The sequence below is a fragment of the Podarcis filfolensis genome (assembly GCF_964270895.1).
Source record: "Podarcis filfolensis genome assembly, chromosome: 11".
NCBI lineage: Eukaryota > Metazoa > Chordata > Lepidosauria > Squamata > Lacertidae > Podarcis > Podarcis filfolensis.
In genome coordinates this window covers 40,946,337-40,961,242 of record NC_139613.1, presented here as the reverse complement: position 1 = coordinate 40,961,242, position 14,906 = coordinate 40,946,337, and the positions used below count along the sequence as shown (strand labels likewise).

Genomic DNA, 14,906 nt, shown 5'->3' with positions numbered 1-14,906 from the left:
CCGTTTGGGGCAGAAGTCCTTACCTGTATTAACTTGGTCCTAGAAGTATCTCCAAAATTTTCACATGTCCCTGCTGTACTTCATTATATCCTGGAATTTATTGGAGAAACGCCAGATCTGGACCTAGAGTGGCCAAGTAGCTGATCGTGCAGCACTGGAAGGAAAGAACAGTTCCACCAGATGACCATTGACTGAAACATCTCTTTTTTCTTGTTGCATATGAAAGAGCTGCTTGTTCAGCGGCGCACACACAAAAATAAATACTGTTGAGATCTAGGACACCCATCTGGAACTGTTTGTGTGATGTATCCACTATGTGGAGTCTGCCATAGCCTGTTTCCTCCCTCCTCTTCCCTTTCCTAAGTCTTCCTCCTTCTAATTTCTCCTCCTCCTCCTCCTCTTCTTTTCTTACGCCTGGCTTTGATTACATATGCCCAGTGCTTTTTTCCTTTAAAAATGTTTAGGGGTACTCTCATTTTCCTACTCATATTGAAATGAGTTCAATGCCCTTCAATGTTCATTGCCCTTCAATGAGGCCAAACTGAGATTCACAGAATGTTTAGGGGTATGCGTACCCCTGCGTTCCGACAGGGAAAAAAAGCACTGCATATACCTGAGTTTCTTAATAGCATTATGAATTGCTGTTTTTTAAACCTGTATTGTTCATGTTTATCACTTTTATTGTTACAAAAAATTATCCCCCCCCCCAGCAATAAACCATGCATTACAAAACATACACACTGGAATTAGCACACCAGAGTCTGATGCATATCTTGTTGTTTAGTCGTTTCTGACTCTTCGTGACCCCATGGACCAGAGCACGCCAGGCACTCCTGTCTTCCACTGCCTCCTGCACTTTGATCAAACTCATGTTGGTAGCTTCAAGAACACTGTCCAACCATCTCGTCCTCTGTCGTCCCCTTCTCCTTGTGCCCTCAATCTTTCCCAGCATCAGGGTCTTTTCCAGGGAGTCTTCTCTTCTCATGAGGTAGCCAAAGTATTGGAGCCTCAGCTTCACGATCTGTCCTTCCAGTGAGCACTCAGTGCTGATTTCCTTCAGAATGGAGAGGTTTGATCTTCTTGCAGTCCATGGGACTCTCAAGGTCTCCTCCAGCACCATAATTCAAAAGCACCAATTCTTCGGCGATCAGCCTTCTTTATGGTCCAGCTCTCAAACTATATGGACCTTACATGTGTGCATTTTCCTTACTTTTCTGTAGAATGCTGTGTGCATCTAGCCTTTGGGGCTCCATAATGGTAAATATAGGGGCACATCAAGAGTGTATGTGTGCTTGATCCATGTTTACATGCAGGTCTGCTACTCTGCGCCAGTATATTGCCATGTGAGCATTGCTGAATATCTTCAATCTGTTTTACTCAGTTTGGTTTTGCTACTTATGTCATCTGCCCCTGCTTCGTGCAATATTTTATATGGCAAGCAATTTTTCTTCCTTCTCTCCATATGCTAAGTTGTGTCTGGGTTGCAGTGTGGATCAAGTATGATCTGACCTGGGACTTAGTTTTTTTGAAAGCATCCTTAGCCCTTCAGAGTAAGGAGTCAGATATTGGCTTGATATTAAACAAACAAACCCAGGAACATCATTAGGCTATGGGACCAATAAGGCATTTTCCACCACTGTGTCTCATTTTCACAATTACTTGGAGAGAAACTGGGAAAATTCTATCCTAACACTAAGTTTTCCTGACCTTATTATTTCATGCTCCATAAAACAAGATGGTCAATAAGACCACTGGCATTGCAGATAACTTCACAGTGAGCTGGCGCCTTGCAAACTCTTCTTAGTAAATTGATATTTGGGGGAGAACAGCAATTAATTTGAAAGAAAAGGCAGAAGCATTTGACAGTGAATGTTTTTCTCTATCTGTTCTCAACAGTACATATTTTGGGAGTAGGTTCTTTCAATAGAACAACATGCACCCGGATGTGTTTCTGTATATCTTGACATGTTCTTAATGCAAATCTGTCTTCATTTCTGTCATGCTGCTGGTCTCTTTTTATTTTGTAGAGTCTTCATTTGACAGCATATCTGTGGAAAAGCCTTGAGAAATCAATATAAGCTACTTGCCTGAGAATGAAATCTATTATATTCACTGCTTTGCCACTGTGGCTCTAATAATAACACTAACAATACGTTTTTACTCAAACATCAGAATAAGCAAAAGCTTTCTCTTGGTGACCAGGCAAGTCAATTTCACTCAATATATTGCCAGGAGCTATAAGTGCATGCATAATCGTCTTGTAAAAAAATTCAACACTCTCAATTTGTCAGGGGGGAGGTGCATTCTGACTAGGCCAGATTTAGTCCGCTGCCCCTTTTGGCATAGTTTTTCCCCATATGCTGTTGAGGAGGTTCCAAAAAAGATAAGAAAAATTGGGTCCTCCCTTAAAGAGGGCACATATTGCGGTGAGACCTGGAAACCAACACCCTGTGTTGTGGGTGGGTTTGATTGATCAGCCACAACACCCGATTGGAGGTCCCTCAATGCTGGATTTAATCGGGCCAATGGGGCAGAGTCCAAAGGGATCAAGGGACCTATTTATACCCATGCATGTAACCCAGAGCTTCCTCTTTCGGCGCGTGCATTTGGAACACCCGCCCACCTCTCCCTATTTTTAGGGCTTGTGCACTTGACCTTGCTATGCCGCCGTGTGTCGTCTGTCGTTGGTACAGGGGCACGGCAGGAATTTTCTCACTTGGCGGATTGGCTGTTGCCATTTGGGTTTCGCCTGGCACGTAGCAAATCGTCACAACTTGTAAGGTTGCGGATAGGCTCTGGTTCATGTGATAGGGATGGGAGAACGCTCTTGCCATCCCTATGTGAAGGGTATTTCGTTAAAGGAATCCAGGGACTCAATGGTTTGGTCAACCCCTGAGAGGGGTTTGTGCCCGTGCTTTGGTTTTTGAATGGTTCTGGGAGTCAAACCAACTCCCAGAATGCATTCTGTTTGAAAACCAAGGTACCACTGTATACAATACACCTGTATAGGGGACTTCTGAAAAGTCTTTATCTCCCTAGCTGGCATACCAGAGGCATAGAATCATGTCCTAAACCTAAAGCATCTTAAACGCTACGAGAGGGGGAAGAAATAATGTACTGCCATGAGAAATGGATGCTGTGTTACAAGGAAACATTCCAGCGAGGAAAATACAAAGAGGCACTCTATAGGGTTGTATCGCATTTTCTTTTATTTGTGTATTATATAAGCAATATTAGCTTGAAAGCTGTTTACGTGAATTCTGACAGAAAGGATGAAACTATATATGATATTTTCGGCAAATTTGCCATCTCTTCTGTGACTACCTTTTAAAAAGTATTGCTTACAATACTTTATTGTGCTAATATATTGTTCCTTGGGGAAAAAAGGCAGGTGAAAAAGGGCCCCGTGAAAGCCATAGCTAATGCAGCACTGTCTGCAAGGGCCTAGTTCTTGTTTGAAATGGCAAACCTGTGTCAAAATTGTACACTTCAAACCACAGGTGGGAACTCCCATGGCTGAACCAAACACTTCCCATCAAAAAGAAGATATAGAGGCAAGCATATTACAGGTAAAACTAGGCTGGAATATTTCCCTGAAATCCACTTCTCTTTTTTAAAAAAAAAAAAAAATATTTATTACTTTTAAACCTTACAAAAAAGAGAAAAGAAAAGAAAAAAAGAAAAAGTAAAAGAAAGAAAAAACAATACAGTACAATATATAAACAATACACAACACAACATTAACACATTAAACAAAACGAGAGCAAAAACAATTCAAAAAACACACATCATACCATCTCAATACCCTCTCTTTCATTCCCTTGTTTCATCGACCTCCTCTCACCTCCCTTTTTGTATTCCATTTCTATTAATTATTTCAGCAAATCCTTTCCATCTTTCTCTATTTTCTGTCATATGGTTATCTTAACATATTTTAACCTTATTTTCCATTAATACTATAGTACTTATTTATGCTTAATTCATTATAACATTTCTACTAAAGCCATATAATTCCATTCCATCATTTTTCTAACACTCATTAATTTTACATTATTTCTATATATAGACTTTAAACTTTTCCCAATATTCTTCCACCGTCTCTTCTCCCTGGTCTCGGATTCTGCCAGTCTTTTCCGTCAATTCCATATAGTCCATCAACCTGATGATCTTCTGTCCGAGGCTCTTAACTCTTTTCCAAGTCCCTTCTGCAAGTCTTCTTCATATTTATACATGCACTTTACTTTGTCTTCTCCTGATCTTGTTCTTATTTTCCTTCCTTTGATGCTGAAGAGTAGATCTCGGGGAAATTCCCACCTAGCAATGTTTTATTCTTCTCAGTGCGGAGGGATTTTTATTTTATTTTTTGGTATGAAACGGCATATATCTATTTTCACACCAAAAATTCTCTAGGTGGTTTACAAGCTAAAATAGAATGACAGTGGTTTTTTGTTTTGTTTTTTAAAAAGAGCGAATGCAGATGCTATTTTTGTCAGTTAAAAGATTTTTAGCTTATTGTGTTGCTGTCTGTTTGCATTGTTAGCCACCTTGATTATTTTTTAACAGAAAGATGGGTTATAAATACCTTAAATAAATGAACAGGCTATGATTCAATGAATCTCAGCTATTCCCAATATGATTATTTCCCAGTCTTCTTGGCACAGAATCCCTGGGTCACTGATATTCCTTTTACCTGTAGGCCTGGTCTCTTTATGCCAATTCCTATTCCTTCCCAAGTGCTTTCCCCATCCATGTTCAGTTCATTCCATTTCCTCTTGCTGCTTCCCTGCAAGTGAGCTCCCACTGGCCTATCCTTTCCCCATCTATCTCCCCACAATTGTCCAGCCTGATAAAGCCTTTGGAGTTTCATAGAATCATAGAACTGTAGAGCTGGAAGGGAATCCTAAGGGTTGTGTAGTCCCACCCCCTGAAATGCGGGAATCCTGTCCACAGCCATCAAAAGTTCTTACTCTAATGCAGTGATGGCCAAACTTGGCCCTCCAGCTGTTTTGGGACTACAATTCCCATCATCCCTGACCACTGGTCCTGTTAAGAAAGGATGATGGGAGTTGTAGTCCCATCGCTGCTAATGTGTCAAGAGTAGGGGGACCATGTGCCCTACTTTACAGAGGACGGTCCTCTGCTTTAATGTGCCCTTTTATTTTTTTGGCAATGCATAAGTGGCCACCCTAGTCACAAGTTCATACCCCCGACTCTATTCCTACATACCCTCCAACATTTCTCTGATGAAAATAGGGACGTCCTAAATAATAATAATAATAATAATAATAATAATAATAATAATAATAATAATTTATTATTTATAACCCACCTATCTGACTGGGTTGTCACTCTGGGTGACTTCCAACATATATAAAAACATTAAACATTTTAAAAAAACTTCCCTATACAGGCCTGCCTTCAGATGTCTCAGGGGTCAGATAACTCCATACCCTCCAACATTTCTCTGATAAAATAGGGACGTCCTACCATAACGTCCAACATTTCTCTGATGAAAATAAGGATGTCCTAAGGAAAAGTGGGACATTCTAGGATTAAATTAGAAACCAGGATGGTTTCTGTAAATAGGAGGAAATAGGGGCACTTGGAGGATCTGGTCCTATATTAGTTTTGGAAGTAAGTTGCTAAGCACACTGAGTCTGTCGCTCAGTTCTATGGTCTAGGTAAGATGGCTATTGCTGAGCTTTTACTTAGCTGGAATCTTGTGCTCAGGAAGAGCCACACACTGAAAACATCACAAGCACAACCAGCACAGTAACAACCATTCTCACAAAGCCCATAGTAACTGCACAGTTAGTCTACCAATCACACTATTGCTCACAGACAGGTCCCTTAGCAATGATACAATAACAACACTAGGCAATAGCCAGCGATGTCACAATTGCTGAAGAGGATGGGTGACTTGTACGTGCTTAAGAGAGCATGTTTATTCAGAAGTAAGTGTGCTTTGGATTGCAGCCTTAAACCACACCTCCTTTCTCTCTCACACAATGATCAGGCAGAGGCTCAGGTATGCCAAGCCCAGCCTCCATATGGCTTTACAGGTAAGCGGCAATTTGACTTGGGACCTTAAGCTGATAAGCAGCCAGTACAACTGCAGCAGATGAATGGAAGTGAGATATTCCCTAATTCTGGTTTCCAGACAACAGCCAGACCGGGGTATTCTACAGTATCTGAATACTGTCCTGTGTAAATATTTTTTTATTCTGCCAGTTACGCAAGTGTTAAAAGTCACTAGAGCTATGCATGCAAAGGTGGCAGGAAGATGGTATGGCATGCGAAATATCTGAGATACAATTCCGGGCATATGTAGGGGGGAAAGGCAAATACAGTGGTACCTCAGGTTAAGTACTTAATTCGTTCTGGAGGTCCGTTCTTAACCTGAAACTGTTCTTAACCTGAAGCACCCCTTTAGCTAATGGGGTCACCCACTGCTGCCGTGCCGCCGGAGCACAATTTCTGTTCTCATCCTGAAGCAAAGTTCTTAACCCAAGGTACTATTTCTGGGTTAGCGGAGTCTGTAACCTGAAGCATATGTAACCTGAAGCGTATGTAACCCGAGGTACCATTGTAGTGATATGAAAGACCTCTGTCAGAAAGCTGCTGCTACTTAAGAGTAGAGAAAGCGCATCATTGGAAGATTTCCATGCAGTTCTTATTGCAGGGATTGTGGTCCAAAGTCTGGTCTCTTGCCCTAGCTGCAAAACTTACACAAAGACATAAAATAAAATCAATCAATCAATCCACCGTATAAAATTAACTGCAGCATAGTATTTTATTTACCTGCAAGGGAAGAGACAAAAATTAGTTTAGGAACATAAATATACAATAACACACAGGTGAGACATTGAGAGCCCTGATATTAAGATCACACATTATTTAAATAGATGGGGGGGGCAGGTAGAGAGAAATCTACCTGGAGCCAAAATGGCCATGAAGAAAATGCGACAAATGAAAATGTATATTGGGAAGAAATTAACTTCTTGGGTAACCTAGTCCAAAGATATAAAAAGGTATTGTTGTTGTTGTTTAGTCGTTTAGTCGTGTCTGACTCTTCTTGACCCCATGGACCAGAGCATGCCAGGCACTTCTGTCCTCCACTGCCTCCCGCAGTTTGGTCAGACTCATGTTTGTAGCTTCAAAGACACTATCCAACCATCTCATCCTTTGTCGTCCCCTTCTCCTTATACCCTCCATCTTTCCCAACATCAGGGTCTTTTCCAGGGAGTCTTCTCTTCTCATGAGGTGGCCAAAGTATTGGAGCCTCAGCTTCATGATCTGTCCTTCCAGTGAGCACTCAGGGCTGATTTCCTTAAGAATGGATAGGTTTGATCTTCTTGCAGTCCATGGGACTCTCAAGAGTCTCCTCCAGCACCATAATTCAAAAGCATCAATTCTTCGGCGATCAGCCTTCTTTATGGTCCAGCTCTCACTTCCATACATCACTACTGGGAAAACCATAGCTTTTACTATACGGACCTTTGTTGGCAAGGTGATGTCTCTCCTTTTTAAGATGCTGTCTAGGTTTGTCATTGCTTTCCTCCCAAGAAGCAGACGTCTCTTAATTTCGTGGCTGCTGTCACCATCTGCAGTGATCATGGAGCCCAAGAAAGTAAAATCTCTCACTGCCTCCATTTCTTCCCCTTCTATTTGCCAGGAGGTGATGGGACCAGTGGCCATGATCTTCGTTTTTTTGATGTTGAGCTTCAGACCATATTTTGCGCTCTCCTCTTTCACCCTCAATAAAAGGTTCTTTAATTCCCCCTCACTTTCTGCCATCAAGGTTGTGTCATCTGCATATCTGAGGTTGTTGATATTTCTTCCAGCAATCTTAATTCCGGCTAGGGATTCATCCAGCCCAGCCTTTCGCATGATGAATTCTGCATATAAGTTAAATAAACAGGGAGACAAAATACAGCCTTATCGTACTGCTTTCCCAATTTTGAACCAATCCGTTGTTCCATATCCAGTTCTAACTGTAGCTTCTTGTCCCACATAGAGATTTCTCAGGAGACAGATGAGGTGATCAGGCACTCCCATTTCTTTAAGAACTTGCCATAGTTTGCTGTGGTCGACACAGTCAAAGGCTTTTGCATAGTCAATGAAGCAGAAGTAGATGTCTTTCTGGAACTCTCTAGCTTTCTCCATAATCCAGCGCATGTTTGCAATTTGGTCTCTGGTTCCTCTGCCTCTTCGAAATCCCTAAAATATTAAGTCCAGTCACAGACGACTCTGGAGTTGCAGCGCTCATCAGGCTCTGTAGGCTGAGGGAGCCAGAGGTTGTCTGCAGACAATTTTTCTGGGTCATGTGGCCAGCATGACTAAGCTGCTTCTGGCGCAACAGAACACTGACACCAGAGCAGCCCACGGAAATGCTGTTTACCCTCCCACCGGAGTGGTACCTGTTTATCTACTTGCACTTTTTGGCGTGCTTTCGAACTGCTAGGTTGGCAGGAGCTGGGACCGAGCAACGGGAACTCCCCCCGTCGCAGGAATTTGAACCACCGACCTTCTGATCGGCAAGCCCAAGAGGCTCAGTGGTTTAGACCACAGCGCCACCCGCATCCAATAGTCCAAAGATACTAAGGGCCTTTAGCAATTAAAACCAGCACTTTGAACTTGCCTTGGAAATGGATCCTGGGCACTAACATTATATTGTTGCACACCACCCTAATCACCACAGCAGTGAGGGTCTCAGGTGCTCTAAACCCAGGGTTTGTGTTTCCTTTTGGACCAATGAGGCACAGTGGAGTCTGTGGTATCTTTATGATATATGGTTTATTTACACATGTATACAAACTGTGCTTGCTGTGGAGGGAGTTCCAAACATCACATCCCAAACGGCACCAGCTTCTTCCAAAGGCAGCAGCATCCCTCCCTTGGCAGCCTTCCTCCAAGGATCACATTTCTTACCTGTTCTAACCTTGCTAATCTAAGCCCTGGCCTTCTGTAACACAAAGGGAGGCCCCACTCACCTGCTTCCTCACACCTGGTGATTGATGCCTAGTTGTGCTAATACCCCCAGGCTCTCACCTTGAAGGAAATTAGGTTGACTCCATTACCTTTGAACCCATGTTAATTTCACAGGATTAAGGATGACTGGCACACTGTCCAGCACACAGGGTCTGACTTAATTAGCCTTCACCTGTGCTAATTAAAGGATTAACTGGGGTTATCACACAGTGTAAATACACCTGAGTCTGGCTATTAACTCCAGGTAAATTAGCTTTGACACCCCTAAACCTTAAGTTAAATTCTAGCACCGATAAATCAATAACAATAAGATGAAAGCATCCGGTCCCAATTTAAGATTTTGAAGACCTCTTTTTAGATCAACTGCCACTTCTAGATACGTTTCGAAGGCAGCCTCATGCACGATGCCTTGCAATAGTCTTACATATGGGGACACCAGAGCATGGATACCTTTGTCCAGACTATCGCATCAAAGAATGGTCCTGGCTGGATAATTACCTGGCTGAATGGTACCAACTGGATAATTTCTCGTAATTTTATGCTGTGAGATCTTTGGGTGGTATGCAAATTAATTAATTAATAATAGATTAAATAATAGATTAAATTAATTGATAGGTTAAATATAATAATAATATATTTCAAGGCACATTCTAAGCATGTATCGACAATGCTGGGGGTATAAGTATCCCATCCAGCCCATTACTCTGCCCAGTAATGTTGGTATATATGTTGGAAGCTGTCCAGAGTGCCTGTTGCAACCCAGTCAGATGGGCGGGGTACAAATAATAAAATCATTATTATCATTATTGCTGTTACTAGGGAGTCCGGTAGTGCCTCTATCCTTTCGATAGCCTTGTTGCACGGGCCAATCTAGCACTTTGTGCATCGCTAGGCTTGTCTGGTGTATCGGATTGCTGGACAGTGGATAAGTTCAGGCTGTTACTTCTAATCTGAAGAGAGAGAGAAAATGCCCATTTTATGTTAGCAGGGCCACTCTTCTTCTGTGACTTGCATTTCTTTCACCTAGGGCTCAGGATGGACAGCTGATAACTTTATGTGTATGTGAATTATTATCCCTCGAACATCTGCAATAAAATCAGACCACATACATTAGCAAGGTACTTTCCTGACCAAATCAGTGGCTGATTTCCAGTTTCCCAGCAATTGTGGGAACTCAAGGGTAGGGATATGCATTGCGTGTTACTTGTGCGCTGCTTAAGAAAAGCCCCGCTGCCAGGAGCTTATATACCCTCATAGCTCCGCAAGGACAACTTTACTGCGGGCTCCAGGCGGGATTATTACTACAGCTCCGTAGCGGAGCCCCTGCCTGGGAACCTCCTCGGCCGAAACGCGCGCGAGGGAGCTCCTGACAGACGCCCGCAAAACTCCGGCCCTCAGAGGGAACGAGGGAGAGCGGTGGGCGGGCCCTTCCCAAACCTCCTCCTTCATTTCCCCTCACCGATTGGCTTCCTCCCGAGAGGTGGGAGGCGGGATTGGCCGGCGCGGGCGAGGCTTGCCGGGCGGGATTGGCCGGGCCGGCTTTCCGTCCCGAGGTGGTGCGTCTCGACTGCCGCCGCCGCCGCCGCCGCCCTGTCGCCCTTTGGCTTAAGGGGAGGCGGTGAGTTCTCGCGTCCGGATTCTAGAGGGCCGGCGGCCGGGTGGGCTCCGGGGCGCGCCACTGCGGGCCTTGGCGGGAGGAAGAGGCAGGCGGGCGGGCGGAAGCCTGGCTGGTTCCCCGCCCCCTCGCGGTTCTCCTCAGAGCGGAGGCCTGGGGTGGGGGAGGGGAAGGGAAGGAGGCCGAGCCGGCCGCCCCTCCCCCCTCCCTCTCCGCCCGGGGTTTGGTTCTCCCCGTGACCCGGCTGAGGAGACGGTGCTCTCCAGGGGGAACCGCCGTAGCTGGGTACTCCGTGGGGTGGGCGTGGGCCTGACAGGGCTCCGACGGGGCTTCGGAGGTTGCGCGGTGCCCAGTTCTTGGGGGGGGGGGAAGCTTTGTGATGCGCAGAGTTACGTGTTTGTGTGTATATACATAGCGAATGGGTACGTATACAGTGAAATGTGAGCATGCTTCTTAGCGCGGGGGGGGGGCGTGATGGGCGCACGCGCGTAGGTCGCGCGAGAGTGGTGCAGCGAGGGGGCTGAGGGTTGGCTCTCTTTTTGACAGGCCTGCATTTGTTTCGGCCCGTGAGAGGTTTGCCACGGGCGTGTGATGCAAAGCTTCTTTCCTCCACCCACGTTCCTCCTCCCCACGTGGGTTTGATTTGATATAATGGGGCAGAGAGAGAGACGACTCGCACCGAGATTTGAGCTGGGAACCAGATGAATTCTTCGGCTCTCCATCGGAGGCCCGGAGATATAAAATGCGGGTTTTTAATTTGCCATCTTCTGCACGTGTTTTCGTATTGTATGCACACCTGGGGCTTGTTGCTGTTTAGTTGTGTCCGACTCTTCGTGACCCCATGGACCAGATCACGCCAGGCACTCCTGTCTTCCACTGCTTCCCGCAGTTTGGTCAAACTCATGCTGGTAGCTTCAAGAACACTGTCCAACCATCTCGTCCTCCGTCGCCCCCTTCTCCTTGTGCCCTCCATCTTTCCCAACATCAGGGTCTTTTCCAGGGAGTCTTCTCTTCTCATGAGGTGGCCAAAGTGTTGCAGCCTCAGTTTCAGGATCTGTCCTTCCAGTGAGCACTCCATTCCTTAAGAATGGAGAGGTTTGATCTTCTTGCAGTCCATGGGACTCTCAAGAGTCTCCTCCAGCACCACAATTCAAAAGCATCAATTCTTCGGAGATCAGCCTTCTTTATGGTCCAGCTCTCACTTCCACACCTGGGGCTTATGTAAAAACAAAAGAGAGAGAGAGTCCCCCCCCCCCCCCGCCAAGAGTTGTCTCCAGAAGTATTACCTAAGAGGGCCAGTGCATTTTGACATAGGATTCTGATTTGGAGGCAACGAAGAAGCAAACAAGATGGAATGGTCTTTATGCCTCTGCCCTATATAAATCGTGTGAGAGAGGGGGAGTTTGCAAGCATATACTGATTATATAAAAAGGAGTAGGGGAGCAACCTCATCTGCCCCTAAAGCACTTTGCTGCTTTAAGCAGTTTTCCAACACCAGAAGTGAGCTGGCCAGAAACAAGCAAACAAAAACTATTAAAAGCAACAGAATGCTGGGGGGGGGGTCAGTAAAATAGCATGCTTGAGCAGATAGCATGTACTGTAATATTGTTTTAGCTGATGGTTGATACAACTGGTTCAATTGCTCCTAAAGAAGTTGTATAGACATTTGTCTTGCATTTTGTTTGGTCTTCTGGGTCCCCTAGAAGAGTCCTACAACTCAAAATAGTGAGCGTCTAGTACACCTTTGAGATTTCATTCTTTCATTCCCATGTTGTTTCCTCCTTCAGTCTGTCTGCCTGTACTTACCATACTGAGTTTGCATGCTAAATATTATTTATCTGTTTTATATTCTTTCCTACTTCCAAGGAACTTGGACAGTTGGGTGCACATAGAATTACTCCAGTTTTAAATTCTCTTTATTAAAACATACAGGGTTTAAGCAAATAAACCCACCTTTTTATTTTGTTTTTGCAGTATTGATCAAGCTGGAAATAAAGGCATCACATTTGAAAAAGTAGTCTTAACATAAATGCTGTTGTGGTATATTGGGCCTCAGTATGTTTCCTGAAGAAAGGGTTAAAACGTATGACTGGTTGCTCACAGAATCCAAGTTTGGAAAGGCTCAAAAGCCTGTTCAGTTTAGCCCCTGCTCCAAGGGCAGACACTTTCTCCTCTTTGTTCTCATCAGGCTACATAATCCAGTATGTTCCAAAGAGAAAAGTTTTTCTCATGTAAAATGTCACATCTGCTTGGCAAAAAGATATGTGTCATTGAAAGAGAGACACTGAGGCTATTTAGATCTTTATATTTCTATCTCAGATAATTAGTTTTATGCCCCTTTCCTCTGTTAAATAAAAAGAGGGGGGGAATGCAAGCTTAAACCTACTTTTCAATATGTTACACATTGATTTAATACAAAAAAGGAGCAGGAAAACTTCTAAATGCAGTGCTTTCAACTCTTAAGAAATTAAATGTACACTGGATAATTTAACGGTTTGATTTGGTTTGCAATTTGGTAATGCACTGGTGGAGAAACTTTAATCTTAAGGTCTACATTTCCATTTTTTTTTTAAATTGACTCCTTTTCATCATCAGTGTGGTCCCAAAGCATTGCCTGATGGGCAGCCTTCAAGGGGTCACTTGACAAATGCATAGAGCAGGGTTGGTTAGAGACATGGGTGGGGGAGGAGGAAGAATCCTGAAGGTTGGATAGAGAGGTTTTTCAGGTCACATTTGGGCTATGGAGTGCATGTTCCCTATTCCTGATTTAGCAGATGCTGCTCAGCTTAGAATACTCCAATGGTAAAAGATTGCAGTCCAGTTGATTGGTAGTAAGATTAGTTGATTTCAGAAAATAAAAGTTCAAAAAATGTGCTTGATAAGACTTTCCAATTAAGAAATTTTGATCTGGTTCCTCATGTGAAAATTGTGAACATACTACTTTGTGTCACACTTAATGCAGTTATAATAAACAATGAATCCTATTCTTTTCTGACTTGGGTATTTTTGGAAGATGATATCCATATCTGAGATAACATGCATGACAAGCTACTTTAATCTATTGGAGATGGGCACAAAGCATGACCTGGAAATCTTTAATCCTAGCTTCAAATTTATCTCTTTTTGCATTGTATGAACTGCTGAAAAACAGATGTGTAAGTGACTTGTGCCTCCATTGTAACAGTTAAAGGAGAATTCAAGTGGAGGCCATGTGTGAACTCAAGGTTCTTACAGAGTTAGTGCATTTGGCTTTCATGAGTATTCTTTGAAAGCTATGGTGAAAGTATGACTCACTTGTGCTGGCCTTGATAATTTGTTTATAACCAAGGCCTGATGCAGATGTAAAACCAGGATCACAGTTTAGAGCAGGGATAGCTAACGTGCGTGGTTAAGGGATAGCATGGTTAAGGATGTATGGGAGCAACATCTGGAGGGTCACAGGTTAGCCACCACGTTTAGAAACCCCTGGTTTAATTTCCTCCTCCCCTTTTTGGAGATAACTATTATATCTGCACCCATGTTAACACATTGTGTGGTTAGTGTCAAATCAAAGTTTGCCTCCAGGTATGCATGTTTTCATACCCTGATTAAATTTAACTGAGGCATTAACAAAAGTGGAAATGGAATAATTTCCATAGGAGAGGAGACAAGGGAAAGCAGCCTGGCTTAGATATGTGGAACATGTTGCTTGTTCCAGGCTTTACAAGACAACCTAAATCAATAAAACATGTTGTATTGTAAGGATAAGAAAACTAACCATGCAAGACCTTTGAACATACTTTAGGTGCTTCTGTTCCTATCATTTTTGTTGTAATCCTAAACTGTGATACATCAAGTATACACTTTAGAGATAATTACTTAAGTTATATCACTGCGCACAACACCACTATTTTTTATTTAGCTGCAAAGTGCCGCTGGCATGAATTTAAAATGTTTATTGTCTGTTTGAAGATGATTCCTTTAATATTACATAAAAAATTGAAGTGTTGTAGTTCTAAATCCCAAACTCCTGGAATCTGAATATCTCAGTAGTGCCACTAGTCCAAAAATTGTTGGAGTATTTTGTAAAGTGTATGCTTTCTGCAGCATTTCACTTTTCACCTGGCAACTGTGAATTATGAAATGGCTCCATATTTATTCTGCATGTTTAGTTAGTTTAAAATGAAGTAAAATAGGAACTGAATCACAAGTTTGTTGTGAGACTTTCTAAGCCAGTCATAATCATAAATTTTGGACTGCTGTGCATGGATAGCTTATTCTGTTATTTCTGCAAATAAGTTATAGAGATAGTTGTGGAGAA

At 43.2% G+C, this 14,906-nt stretch overlaps 1 protein-coding gene across 7 annotated transcripts in view; it reads left to right on the top strand.

Annotated features, from left to right (window-relative positions):
- The first annotated feature begins 5,906 nt into the window (after nucleotides 1-5,906).
- The window catches only part of PJA2 (praja ring finger ubiquitin ligase 2), a 39,881-nt gene continuing 30,881 nt past the window's right edge, over nucleotides 5,907-14,906 (top strand). For 2 of the 7 annotated variants that reach the window (XM_083576817.1, XM_083576811.1), the window contains exon 1: nucleotides 10,498-10,609. The gene's annotated coding sequence lies outside the window, so the exon portion shown is untranslated. Of the gene's footprint in view, nucleotides 6,063-10,497; nucleotides 10,610-10,925; nucleotides 11,029-14,906 lie in introns of those variants that run through there. The other 5 variants (XM_083576816.1, XM_083576810.1, XM_083576812.1 and 2 more) reach the window with 5 other exon arrangements.